At 39.5% G+C, this 13,318-nt stretch overlaps 1 pseudogene; it reads left to right on the forward strand.

The window, feature by feature from the left end:
- The window catches only part of LOC126440376 (molybdenum cofactor biosynthesis protein 1-like), a 79,448-nt pseudogene that overhangs the window by 31,381 nt on the left and 34,749 nt on the right, over positions 1-13,318 (forward strand).

Consider the following 13,318-nt stretch of genomic DNA (forward strand, 5'->3'; position numbering starts at 1 on the left):
ATTAAAAGGGTGGTGCACAAAATATGTCAAAACTCAGCTGCAGAAGCAATGAAAAAAAGCATGTCAAAATTTAAAAGAATGCAAAATCTCCAAGATTAGCGATGTTTTACTGAAGCTCGAGACTTAGGGTGGGTTTCAGTGCAAGATGTGTTTAATAGTTCCCATAGTGAAACTTCATTTTGAAATCTGGAAGAAAATCCAAAGAGGTTCTGGTTGCATGTGTAGTACACCAATGGCAAGACACAACCAATACCTTCACTGCTCAATAGCTGTGGTAATGTTACTGATGACAGTGCTACTAAAGCAGGGTTACTAAACACGGATTTCTGAAATTTCTTCACCAAAGACAACAAAGTAAATATTGCAGTATTCAAATCAAGAACAACTGCAACTGTGAGTAACTTAGTAGTAGCTCTCCTCAGTGTAATAAAGCAGTTATGTTTCTTTCAGAGAATGCTGATACAATAGCTCCTTTAGAAATCATATATAGCTGCTCATTTGATAAAGATCCATACCTAGAGACTGAAAAGTTGCACAGGTCACACCAATGCTCAAGAAAGAAAAGAGGAGTAATCTATTAAATAACAGACTCATATCACTAATGTTGATTTGCATTAGGATTTTGGAACATATATTGTGTTTGAATATTATGAATTATCTCAAAGATAATGATTCATTGATAAATAGCCAAGATAGATTCAGAAATATCGACCTTTTAAAACACAGCTAGCTCTTTAGTCACACAAAGTAATAAGTGCTGTCGACTGGGATCTCAAATTTATTCCATATTTGTAGATTTCCAGAAGACTTTTTGAAACAGTTCCTCACAAGCATTTTCTAATCATATTGTGTGCCTATGGCGTATTGTCTCAGTTGTGCAACTGGATGTGTGGTTTCCTGTCAGAAAGGTCACAGTTCATAGTAATTGATGGAAAATCATCAAGTAAAACAGAAGTGATATCTGAAATTCCTCAAGGAAGTGTTATAGACCACCTGCTGTTGCCGATCTACATTAACAATTTAAGAGAGAATCTGAGCAGTCCTCTTAGATGATGCTATCATTTACAGTCTTGCAAATCATTTACTGTCTTGTAAAGTGATCAGATGATCAAAATGAACTGCAAAATGATTTAGGCTACGTATCCATATGATGCAAAAAGTGGTAACTGACCTTAAATAATAAAAATTGTTATGTCATCCGCATGAGTAGTAAAAGGCATCTACTAAATTTTGGTTACATGATAATTCACGCAGATCTAAAGGCTGTGAAGTCTACTGAATACTTAGGAATTACATTTACAAATAACTTAAATTGGAATGCTCACATAGATAATGCGGTGGGAAAGCAAACAAAAGACTGTGATTTAATAGTAAAACATTTAGAAGATTAGGATTACTAAAGAGACTATCTACAACTATACTTGTCTGTCCTCTTTTGGAGTATTCTGCATGGTGTGGGATCCTTACCAGATAGGACTGACAGAGGACATCATTTAAAAGTTCAAAGAAGGGCAGCTCATTTTGTATTATTGGCAAACAGGAAAGTGCATGCCACAGATATCGCATGTGAATTGGGGTAGCAGTCATTAAAGCAAAAGCAATTTGCTGGAGCAGGTTCTTAAAATATCAATCATCAACTTTCTCCTTCGAATGTGAAAATATTTTGTTAGAGCCCTCTTACATAGGGAGAAATGATCATTGTAATAAAATAGAGAAATCAGAGCTTGTACGGAAATATTGAAGTGTTTGTTTTTCCTCAAATGCTGTAGGGGAGTGGAATGGTAGATAAAGAGGTTGAGGGTGGTTCTCTGAACCCTCTGCCAGCATTTAATTGTGAATTACAGACTAGTCATGCAGATATAGATTATGTAGATAGGCTTTCAATATTGTGCACTGATTCTCTAATTTTATACATTGCTCAAATACTTTCGTGGCGCTTTGGAGTGACCCCTTTAAAATAACACTTTACCAGTGTTCTTAATATGTATTTTGGTAACCAGGTTGATAAGAAGTTACAACAATACTCTCTTATTACTCCCCAGTTTTGGGTTTTATTAATGAACAAAATCGCCACAGTGTTCCATAACAATTACGGGCTGAAGTTTCCTGCTGATGGAACCAATATGATTTTCTGTGTTTCTGAGCATACAGGTTGTGTACGCTGTTTGGAGTCTGGTGTATGCTGAATCAAATGTTTTTATTGTTGTGATCTTCCATCTGAAGATTGGTTTCATGGAGGTGACCATGCTAGCCTATCCTGTGTGACCCTCTTCACCTCTGCATAACTACTGCAGCGTACAATAACTTGAACTTGCTTACTGCAGTCAGTTTTTGGTCTCCTACAGTTGTTACCCCCATTATATTCACAGAGGACCACATATTGTGGAAATTGCATATTGTAATGTAGGATGCAATAATAACGTACGGAAAGTTTCTGTTGAAAATTACGAATTATTTAGGAATAAAGGAGATGGCTCACCAAAAGGCAGAAGCACTGTCTCATCGATAGGCACATGAACTAAAGGTATGTAGAATGAGATTTTCACTGTGCGGTGGAGTGTGCACTGGTATGAAAATTTCCTGCCAGATTAAAACTGTGTGCCGGACCAAGAGTCGAACTTGGGACCTTTGCCTTTCATGGGCAAGTGCTCTACCATCTGAGCTATCCATGCACGACTCACAACCCGTACTCGCAGCTTTACTTCCACCAGTACCTCGTCTTCTACATTCCAAACTAAAAGGTACGTTGCTTGGCGAGCTTCCAGAATGCACTTTCTTTTTTTAGCTGTAGGGAAAACATGCGCACGAGCACACACACACACACACACACACACACACACACACACTCACATGCGCATGCACGTCTCCTTATTTTGTGGTCGCTCAACTGCCAGCTCTTTACTGGCCCACGGTGAGTGTTCTGGAGTGAGGTGGGTCTTTAGAGTGGGGTAGGATGGGGTGGGTTGAGGCAATGTGAGGGATGGAGAGAGATGGGAGGGGTTTGGAGGGAAGCATTTAGTGGCTCGTGGGAGAGTGGGGAGCCATCTGTGGGCTAGCTAGGGGTGCAGGTAGAGGGGTCAGGTGACAGACAGCTGGGTGCTCATAGACTAGGGTGTGACGTGAGATAACAGCACACAACTAGCTGATTGCGAGGGGGGGTGGAGAGGGGGGGGAGGGGCGTGTGTGTGTGGGGGGGTGGGGGGGAGGGGGCTGGGAGTTAACTTGGATTTAGACCAGGAAGCAAAGGATGTGCTGTAAGTATGGCTACGAAAGTTGAGTATTCTTAAATAAGATCAGCTGGTGCCAATGTATTGGAAAGTAACTGGCACACAAAGTGCAATTGTGGCTCCTTTTTCTTTATGAATTTTAAATAGTCTGCAGAGCAAATTGAATTAGGAGGATCAGGCATTTGTGTGGGTCTAGGAAAGTAAATTGTAGGGCCAGATAAAAGGCGCGCAAGACAGGAGGGGTACTACTGCTCATCACTGCTGTATCGTGCTACTAGTACATGTCTGTGTGAGTGCACCGAGAGTGGTGTTGCCGTACTTGCGTCTTTAAATTGGTCACCGACTGATCATTGCAGGCTGGCTGCTGGAGGCCGTCTCTGGGAGCCAAGCGTGCCGTGCATTCCCTGCCATGCCATCTGCTGGCGACTTGCACATATGTAAGTGTGGAACAGTGCTGACTGACTCTCTGTGTGATTCTAGTTTGTAATGTGCATATCAGCGTTCTGTGTCTTGTTGAGTCCTTAGAGGCATATTGTTCGGAGGTTATTATTAAAGCCATATTTGTGCGACTTGGATCACACTTCAGTATTACTTGGTTAGTACATCACCACAAACATAAGGACCGGGGATGTACATGCTTTGACAGTTTGCTACGTCTCTTTCTTCTAGGACTGACATGGTAGCTGCCTTGCATTTCTTAATGACTCTGACCTTGTCAACCACAAACCGAATCGTAGTACAGTCATGATTTCCCTGAAGAGATTACATGACAGCAGAGACTTGTAAAATTGTGTTACCCATTTCTCTAGCCAGTGAAGATTCATTCTATACCTTCAGATACAGTGTCATGTAGGAGTAGAACAGCAAGAAATACGTAGCTCCTCTAACAGTAATGACAGTTTATCACCTCCCAACACTACATGTGCCAATGTTTCAGTGCATTTTTGAATATGTTTGTTAACAGATTCATCAACACAAGAAAAATTTATGATCTCAGTAGCATCTTATTTCTTAACTCATACTTTACTATTCATCAGAATCTTCATCGCTGCTCTTTGATTCGTCAGAGCTCCCTGCTGTACTTTGTTTTATTTCATAGTCAGAATTAGTTGAAATACCACCTATCGCATTTACTCAAATCTAAGCCACACTCAAACCTGAAAAATGAGACTCGAAATAAAGGAAGGGAAAAAAAAAAAAATCCCGAATCTAAGCCGCACCTGAAATTTGAGACTCGAAGTTCAAGGGGAGAGAAAAGTTTTAGGCCGCACCTCCAAATCGAAACAAAGTCAGTCCATTGTAATATGAGACACAATTTAGTTCGAGTGAATGACGATACAGCTACAGTAGTTTGGTTCGAGTCGTAAGCGTAGCACTTAAGCTTTACCAGGTAGCCATTGCTATGCGTCAGGCGCTCCGTCCGTATTTATACTGGTACCCTTCCTTTTTCACGTGCTTCATCTGGTTTGAATCGATTGCTTATTTTGCTTTGATCTGATAAGTGCCATTTTCCTTGTTATAGGCGTTTATGTCACTCTAAGCTGAAAATGCATTACTGTACTGTGTCATGCATTGTTTGTCGCACTGCTGCTTTCTTTGATAATGATCAACAAGAACCAAATAATAGACTGCGTATGATAGAACATGTTCTGAACGAGAGTTAGGCGAAAATTTTTCTCCATTTGAAAATCTTTGCGGCCGCTTCTTTAGTACATCAAATTCTGCACAGAAATTAGAGTCATCTTAGATATAAAAATCTAGTCAGTTGACATGCTTCATTTCTGACTGTATCACTATTAGGCATAAGAATAATACGAATATAAACATGACACGATACGTATATTCTTCCGCATTTGCTGTTGTCTCACTCTAGTTTCGTAGTTTATTAGGCAGACAGGATTTAAATAAGATAGCAGCAAACACGAAAGAATACGTGGCAAAATGTTTATATTCGTATTACTCTTATGATGAAGAGAATACTGCATGTGATTCACATTTCATCAGGTTCCTATTAGCAACCATCTCTTCTCACAGGTAGGAAAACATTCAGAACGTAGAGTTGGCCATATTGACAAACATCCCAAACAGTCTTGCCAGTCGGATTTTCGTAATACATTGAAGTTCTGCTACATTCGAAGATGAACAATACGGAATTTGTATTTACTTCTTTGGATAATGTATGAAAATTGTCTTCCACCTTTTTTTTTTTAATTTATTTACTGACGCAGAGGTTTTGGCGCCAGTATTTATCTTTGTGCCTATGAAGCATGCCTGTGTAGCGCTACATATATTCGACGGCAGAAGTTAGTTGTTTCAGCACCTACTGACATTTTTCAGAACTTCCACTTGCTTTGCACTCGATTCTAAGCCGCAGGCGGTTTTTTGGATTACAAAAACCAGAAAAAAAGTGCGGCTTGGATTTGAGTAAATACTTCTTAAGTATTATCTTTCAAGTCAACACCTGCTAATCTGTGAGACCGAAATGATGAGCCATACTACTCTATTTCACTGTGCCTGTTTGTTTCATTTGTATAACATTTTATTCCATCATAGATGCTGCACTTACAGTTTCATATATGCATTGCAGCAGCAGACACAATAAAAGTAGCAACCAGCAGTGCTTAGTTTGTTGAATGGGTAAAAAATATGCCATTGTCCCAGTTCCACATATCCCCAAAATTTGATTCTGCCAAATTCTGTACTCTCTGAAATCGAATGTTTAATCCAAAGATGAAAGTGAACAAGTTTGATGCAGTATTGCTAATATTGTTTATTACGCATCTTGCTGAATGAAGAGCATACCGTGTCTTTTCTGAAAGGTTTGGAGAAGTAATGCACATACCAGTTTTCTAAAAACTTACATTGAGATTGTGCTCTCCTTCCTCTTGTACAAATTAGTAGAGCCCTTCGGATTACTCCACAATATGCCTCTTGGCAAGGTGGTAACAACAGTATTATGAAAAGGATAGATTGGCGCTCACTGTATAGTGTAGATGTTGTGTTGCTGGCAGGGGGGGGGGGGGGGGGGGGGAAACACCACCTATTAAACACGTAAGCTTTTGGTGCAAACACCCCCCCCCCCCATTCACACACACACACACACACACACACATACACACACACACGCGCGCAAATGCAGATCACACATACATGACCACTGTCTCTGGCTGCTAGGGCCAGACTGGGAGCAACTGCGCATAATGGGAGAAACAACGGTCATGGGTGTATGTGTGAGTGTGTGTGTGTGTGTGTGTGTGTGTGTGTGTGTGTGTGTGTGTGTGTGTGTGTGTGTTTTGTCCACTTTGGAAGAAGACTTTCTGATCGAAAGCTTACTTGTTTAGTAGTCTTTTTGTTGTGCTTGTCTGTGACCTAACATTTCCTGTATACAGTGAATAGCAATGTATCTTTTTTATAATATGGTCATTACTCCAGCCTAGATTTTCTATTGTTTGTTTCCTTTTAAGACCTTATAAAGACAGTTACTGACAATTTCTTTTTTTCTTATTGGAGAAAAGTAAAACCATATGGGGGCCAGACGTAGATTGTAAATGAATATGGAATAGAGTATTTTTATTCTCCCTGTATGCAGTGTCAATAACGTCACCTCACACACTTCGTTACTGGCAGCACCTCCTTCTCAACACATGACTGTCCCCCACCACCTCACCATAGTCTTCAAGTTATATCCTATAGCACTTCTGGGTGGACAAATAGATGAAGGATGTAGTTTAAAACAGTATAACTAAACTTAAAAGTCAAACTGCCCTTTTATAGAGACTGCCATCATTATTTAAACATACTAAACAACATCAAAACAGTCAAAAGAAATTTTTTTTCAAAAGAGCAGAAAATTGTAGTGAAATTCATGAAAGGATTGTTTTAAATTGTTATATCTTAAATCAATAAGTATGTCAGCATTTCCCAGGATTTTCTGGCTTAATTAAGACTAGGTCATGCCACCACAGTGGTCAGACAGTGGACTTGCCTTCGAGAGAACAACGGACCCGAGACCCATCGGGCCACCAAAATTTGGGTTTCCCTTGATTTCCCTAATTGATTTAAGGCAAATGCTGGGATGGTTCCTTTGAAAAAGATGACATTCGGTTGAGGAAGCTAATTTCTGTGGCAGGTCTGACGACACAGTGCTGGTGGAAGCACGAGTATTTCAGAGCACACCAATCATTGCACATTGTTAAACATAGGGCTCTGCTGTAGACAACCCCTGTATGTTCCCATGTTGACAACACTGTTGAATTACAATTTCTGTGGCTCAGGAGCATTGAGATTGGGCAGTGAATCAATAGAAATGTGTCATCTGGTTGAATCATTCGTGTTTCGCATTACACCTGCTTGACGGTTTTGTGCACATACACTGTCAACAGAGTGAATTGGTGCTTGAAAGGTGCACTTTGCTACAGACTTAGGCCAGTGGGAGCAATATTATGCTATGGAGGACATTCACCTGGTCTTCTATGGGTCCTGTGGTAGTAACTGAAGGCTCCATAACAGCTTTGTTCTGTGTGAACATTATTGTGCACTGTCCACACTCTGTCCCTAATGAAGGTGACATGTTTCAACAATATGACTTTCAGTGTCACGAGGCCAGAATCAAATTCACCCCTTCTGAATCTGATGGAATACATCTGCGATGATATCAGATACCAGTTCTGCACCCAGAAACCACTGATCTCCAATTTATGGGAATTACATGACCTGTGCTTAGACATGCGGTGCTGCATAATGCTGGGAACATACCTCACATAATGTTGGGAACATACCTGAAATTTATTGAACTTGTCCCACACAAAATCACTGCTGTATTGTGTTCCAACAGTGGACAAACACATTATCAAACAGGAGGTCATAGTGTTTTGTCTCATCAGTTTATATATTCAATGCTTGAATGAAAGGTGTGCTCTTTTCCTTTTTTCTGCCATTGCGTGTATGTGTAAAGCAGGATGTTCTACCATATGGGCTTGTTTATATGAAGGCTGTCAGTGTTACTACCTGCACAGATACTAAATGCTCCTTTTGTGAAGACCTTTTATCTTGAGAACACTTTTAACTTTGTTCACAAATGGCAGCACAGTTTCAAGAAAGCTTCATAATTTAATGTAATAGTTAAAATAATACCTTCAGCAAAAGATGTGTGCGTTGGAGTGGGAAAAAGGATTGGAGATGTATGTAGTTTAATTTTCTTAAATTGTTAAGAAGGTTAACAGTTTGGCATGCTAAGATAAATTCCCACATTCTCTAAAAAGAGAGAAAAAGATTAATTTAACAGAATCAGTGAGGTATACAAATATAACAACAGACTTGTAGAACCATTATTTTGTAGGTTAGATTAGATTAGATTAAGCTTTTGTTCCAAGACCCAAAACATGAGATGATTCTCATGGGTGAGTAACATGCCAGAAAGTATAACATAAAAAATATAAAACATTTGAATACCCTGATCATTTGTCAGGAGATTGTCAAACTAGGCGAATACAATACAAACTGTAACAGCTAATATTTTCAGAATTGATACGCTGTCAGACCGAAACATTGTTATGCACTATTCATAAATTTATCAAACAAAAAGTACATAATCTTGACTGTTATGACAAAGTGCTCTCAGAACTGAAATCTAACAGACATTCTTATTTAAGCTGGCCTAACAGCCACTGTTAAGATATTCATGTATAGAGTAGGATGAGTTGCCTATCAAAAAGTCTTTCAAACTCTGTTTAAACCATGCTTTATCTGATACCAAGTTTTTAATGGTGTCTTTCTTCCACAGATAATTTGTGTTGTAATGCGAGGTTTTAATGAAGATGAAGTGTGCAGTTTTGTGGAGTTAACAAAAGAGAAAAATGTTGATGTAAGATTTATCGAGTACATGCCTTTCAGCGGCAACAAATGGAATGATGGGAAGATGGTCTCCTTTAGTGAAATGCTCCAAATAATTAGAAAGCAGTGGCCTGATTTTGATCCTCTTCCCAATGGGCCCAATGATACCTCAAAGGTACGTGCAGTATTACATATGAACATACATTGAAAATAATTTAATGTTTATGACTTACTACCGATCACAAGAATACTTCACATCTGCTGGTGGTATGAGAGATGGACTGGTTTAGTTACATATTTCTCATCCCATTCAGTAAGTCTGTCCTGGCCTGGGTTTCTCTGCAGCTTCTCTGCAACTCTCCCCATTTCCTAAACCTTGACAATCCTTTTATTTCTTCCCTTTTCCTTCCCCTTCATTGTTTCTGCCAGAAGAAGAAGCCACTGACTCCAAAAGCTTGCACATATCCATAACTTTAAGGGGAGTTAGAAGGGGAAAACATTCTTTTTCACTTTTTTGGGTTTTTATCTGATTATAAAATTTGCAATTCTCCAACTAAAATGATATGTATATTACTTATAAACTTGTGTGGGAAGTATTTTATTTTATTTTCTAAAATATAATCTACACCAGTTGAAAATGTTAAAATTTTTACATGCATTACGTCAAGACCTAATAAAATCGGTAATTTCTTATATACAGGGTAGTCCATTGATTGTGACCGGGCCAAATATCTCACGAAATAAGTGTCAAACGAAAAAACTACAAAGAAAGAAATTTGTCTAGCTCTAAGGGGGAAACCAGCTGGCGCAATGGTTGGCCTGCTATAAGGCACTGCCATAGCTCAAACTGATATCATCTGTGTTTTTTTTAAATAGGAACCCCATTTTTTATTACATATTCGTGTAATACGTAAAGAAATATGAATGTTTTAGTTGGACCACTTTCTTCGCTTTGTGATAGATGTTGCTGTAATAGTCACAAACATATGTTTCATAATTTTAGACAAACAGTTGGTAACAGGTAGGTTTTTTAAATAAAAATACAGAATGTAGGTACATTTGAACATTTTATTTCGGTTGTTCCAATGTGATACATGTACCTTTGTGAACTTATCATTTCTGAGAACGCATGCTGTTATGGCGTGATTACCTGTGAATACCACATTAATGCAATAAATGCTCAAAATGATTTCTGTCAACCTCAATGCCTTTGGCAATACGTGTAATGACATTCCTCTCAACAGTGAGTAGCTCGCCTTCCGTAATGTTCGCACATGCATTGACAATGCACTGACGCATGTTGTCAGGCATTGTCCGTGGATCACGATATCAAATATCCTTCAACTTTCCCCACAGAAAGAAATCCGGGGATGTCAGATCCAGTGAACGTGCGGGCCATGCTTTGACGACCAATCCACCTTTCATGAAATATGCTATTCAATACTGCTTCAACTGCACGCAAACTATGTGCCGGACATCCATCATGTTGGAAGTACATCGCCATTCTGTCACGCAGTGAAACATCTTGTAGTAACATTGGTAGAACATTACGCAGAAAATCAGCATACATTGCACCATTTAGATTGCCTTCGATAAAATGGGGGCCAATTATCCTTCCTCTCTTAATGCCACACCATACATTAACCTGCCAAGGTCGCTGCTGTTCCACTTGTCACTGCCATCGTAGATTTTCCGTTGCCCAATAGTGCATATTATGGCGGTTTAGGTTACCGCTGTTGGTGAATGATGCTTCATCGCTAAATAGAATGCATGCAAAAAATCTTTCATTGTCCCGTAATTTCTCTTGTGCCCTGTGGCAGAACTGTACATGACGTTCAAAGTCATCATCATGCAATTCATAGTGCATAGAAATATGGTACGGGTGCAATCGATGTTGATGTAGCGTTCTCAACACCGACGTTTTTGAGATTACCAATTCTCGCGCAATTTGTCTGCTACTGATGTGAGGATTAGCTGCCCCAGCAGCTAAGACATCTACTAGGGCATCATCATTTGTTGCAGGTTGTGGTTGGTGTTCCACATGTGGCTGGACACTTCCTGTTTCCTTAAATAATGTAACTATCCGGCAAATGGTTCGGACACTTCGATGATGTCGTCCAGGATACTGAGCAGCATACATAGCACACACCCCTTGGGCATTTTGATCACAATAGCCATACATCAACATGATATCGACCTTTTCCGCAATTGGTAAACGGTCCATTTTAAAACGGGTAATGTATCATGAAGCAAATACCGTCCGCACTGGCGGAATGTTATGTGATACCACATACTTATATGTTTGTGACTATTACAGCAGCTGGCCGGAGTTGCCGAGCGGTGCTAGGCGCTACAGTCTGGAAACGTGCGACCGCTACGTTCGCAGGTTCGAATCCTGCCTCGGGCATGGATGTGTGTGATGTCCTTAGGTTAGTTAGGTTTAAGTAGTTCTAAGTTCTAGGGGACTGATGACCTCAGAAGTTAAGTCCCATAGTGCTCAGAGCCATTTGAACCATTTTTGACTATTACAGCCCCATCTATCACAAAGCGAAAAAAGTGGTCCAGCTAAAACATTCATATTTCTTTACGTACTACATGAATATGTAATAAAAAATGGGGGTTCCTATTTTAAAAAAATGCAGTTGATATGAGTTTGACCTATGGCAGTGCCATCTAGCAGGCCAACCATAGCGCCATCTGGTTTCTCCCTTCAAGCTAGACGAATTTCATTCTTTGTAGTTTTTTCATTTGATGCTTATTTCGTGAGATATTTGGCCCGGTCACTATCAATGGACCACCCTGTAGAAAGCTGTGGATTACTGTGTTACAAATGTTAAATTATGTGTTTGTAATGGTAGCACTGTCAAAAATAGTATCGTATCTTTTCATAGTATAAACATGCTTTGTATATCGAAGTGCTAACGTTCTTCCGAGGAAAAGTGACGAATAGACTGGTAAATCTCTCGAAAAGTATGACTCCAAAATGAAGTGTTTTTAAGAAATGTGGGTTTCATGGTAATAAATTTTTGTATAAAGAGAAACTTTGCGTTCAGCATGTGGTGTGTGAAGTTACAGACAACGAAATACTGGCAAACTCATGAGTATCTAGCGAAACACCCATTAGTGCTTCGAAGATTAAAATGAAACATAGTGATAACACAGTTATCTCAAAACAAAACTCATGTAAACGGTAGGTTAGGTTATATTCTGATACATTTACACAACCTAACAGGGGTGTTATGTGAATGTGTGTGCTGTATGTATGTGGAGGGCCAGTTAGTTTACATGAAGACATTGAGGTATCAAATGGACTAGCCAGGAAACGTATCATTAATTCTGCCAGTTGTAAATATACTCATTCATTTTGGAATTCTGATAAGTGTAAAGATAATTATTTTGAAATAAATGTTAGGTGGTTTTATGGATTGAGAGCTATTGGCAAAGGTTACACTGCAGCAGAAACAATGTGTGTCATGATGTATATGCCACGCCCACTTTGTAAAATGGACAAGTATGCAGGATTTATTGGAGCTGCTGTGAAATCTGCTGCATGTGAGTCAATTAAGTGTGCTGCAAATGAAGCTGCTGAAATAAACGATGGTATGATTGACATATCCGTAGCTTTTGGGGCACTTGGTAGAAGCGCAGCTGCATTTCTAAGAATTCTGTTGCTACAGTGACCAGTGTGGATACTGGAAAGCTAATAGATTTCCAGATTTTAACCAAACATTGTTATAAGTATAAATCAGGGCATGAAGAAGGGCACATCTGTGACAGAAATTATGAAGGACAACTAGTCGTACGGAGGCCTGTGCAGCTGTTGAAATTTATAATCGATCTGTAAACTAAAGGGGAGTGTGTTACACTAAGTTCTTAGGTTATGCAGACTCAAATGCATATAACAGTGTAGTAGCCACTCAGCCTTATGGTGAGAAGCTTATCACAGAACTGGAATGTGTTGGTCATGTCCAGAAGAGGATGGGTACCAGATTGAGGAAGTTGAAACAAAGTTTGAGAGACAAGAAACTTTCAGGTGGTAAGACCATAAGAAGCAGGCTGACAGACAAAATGATTGATCAACTACAACAGTATTATGAGATTGCCATTAGAAATAATACTGAGGATTTGTTGAAATTGAAGCAGGCAGTACGGGCTACCTTCTTCCAGAGACTGTCAGCTGATGATAAACCAGTACACCATCTTTGCCCTCCTGGATCTGGTTCATGGTGCAATTACCGCAATGCCCAGTACTCAAACAG

The sequence above is a fragment of the Schistocerca serialis genome, unplaced genomic scaffold, assembly GCF_023864345.2.
Source record: "Schistocerca serialis cubense isolate TAMUIC-IGC-003099 unplaced genomic scaffold, iqSchSeri2.2 HiC_scaffold_1362, whole genome shotgun sequence".
Classification (NCBI taxonomy): domain Eukaryota; kingdom Metazoa; phylum Arthropoda; class Insecta; order Orthoptera; family Acrididae; genus Schistocerca; species Schistocerca serialis.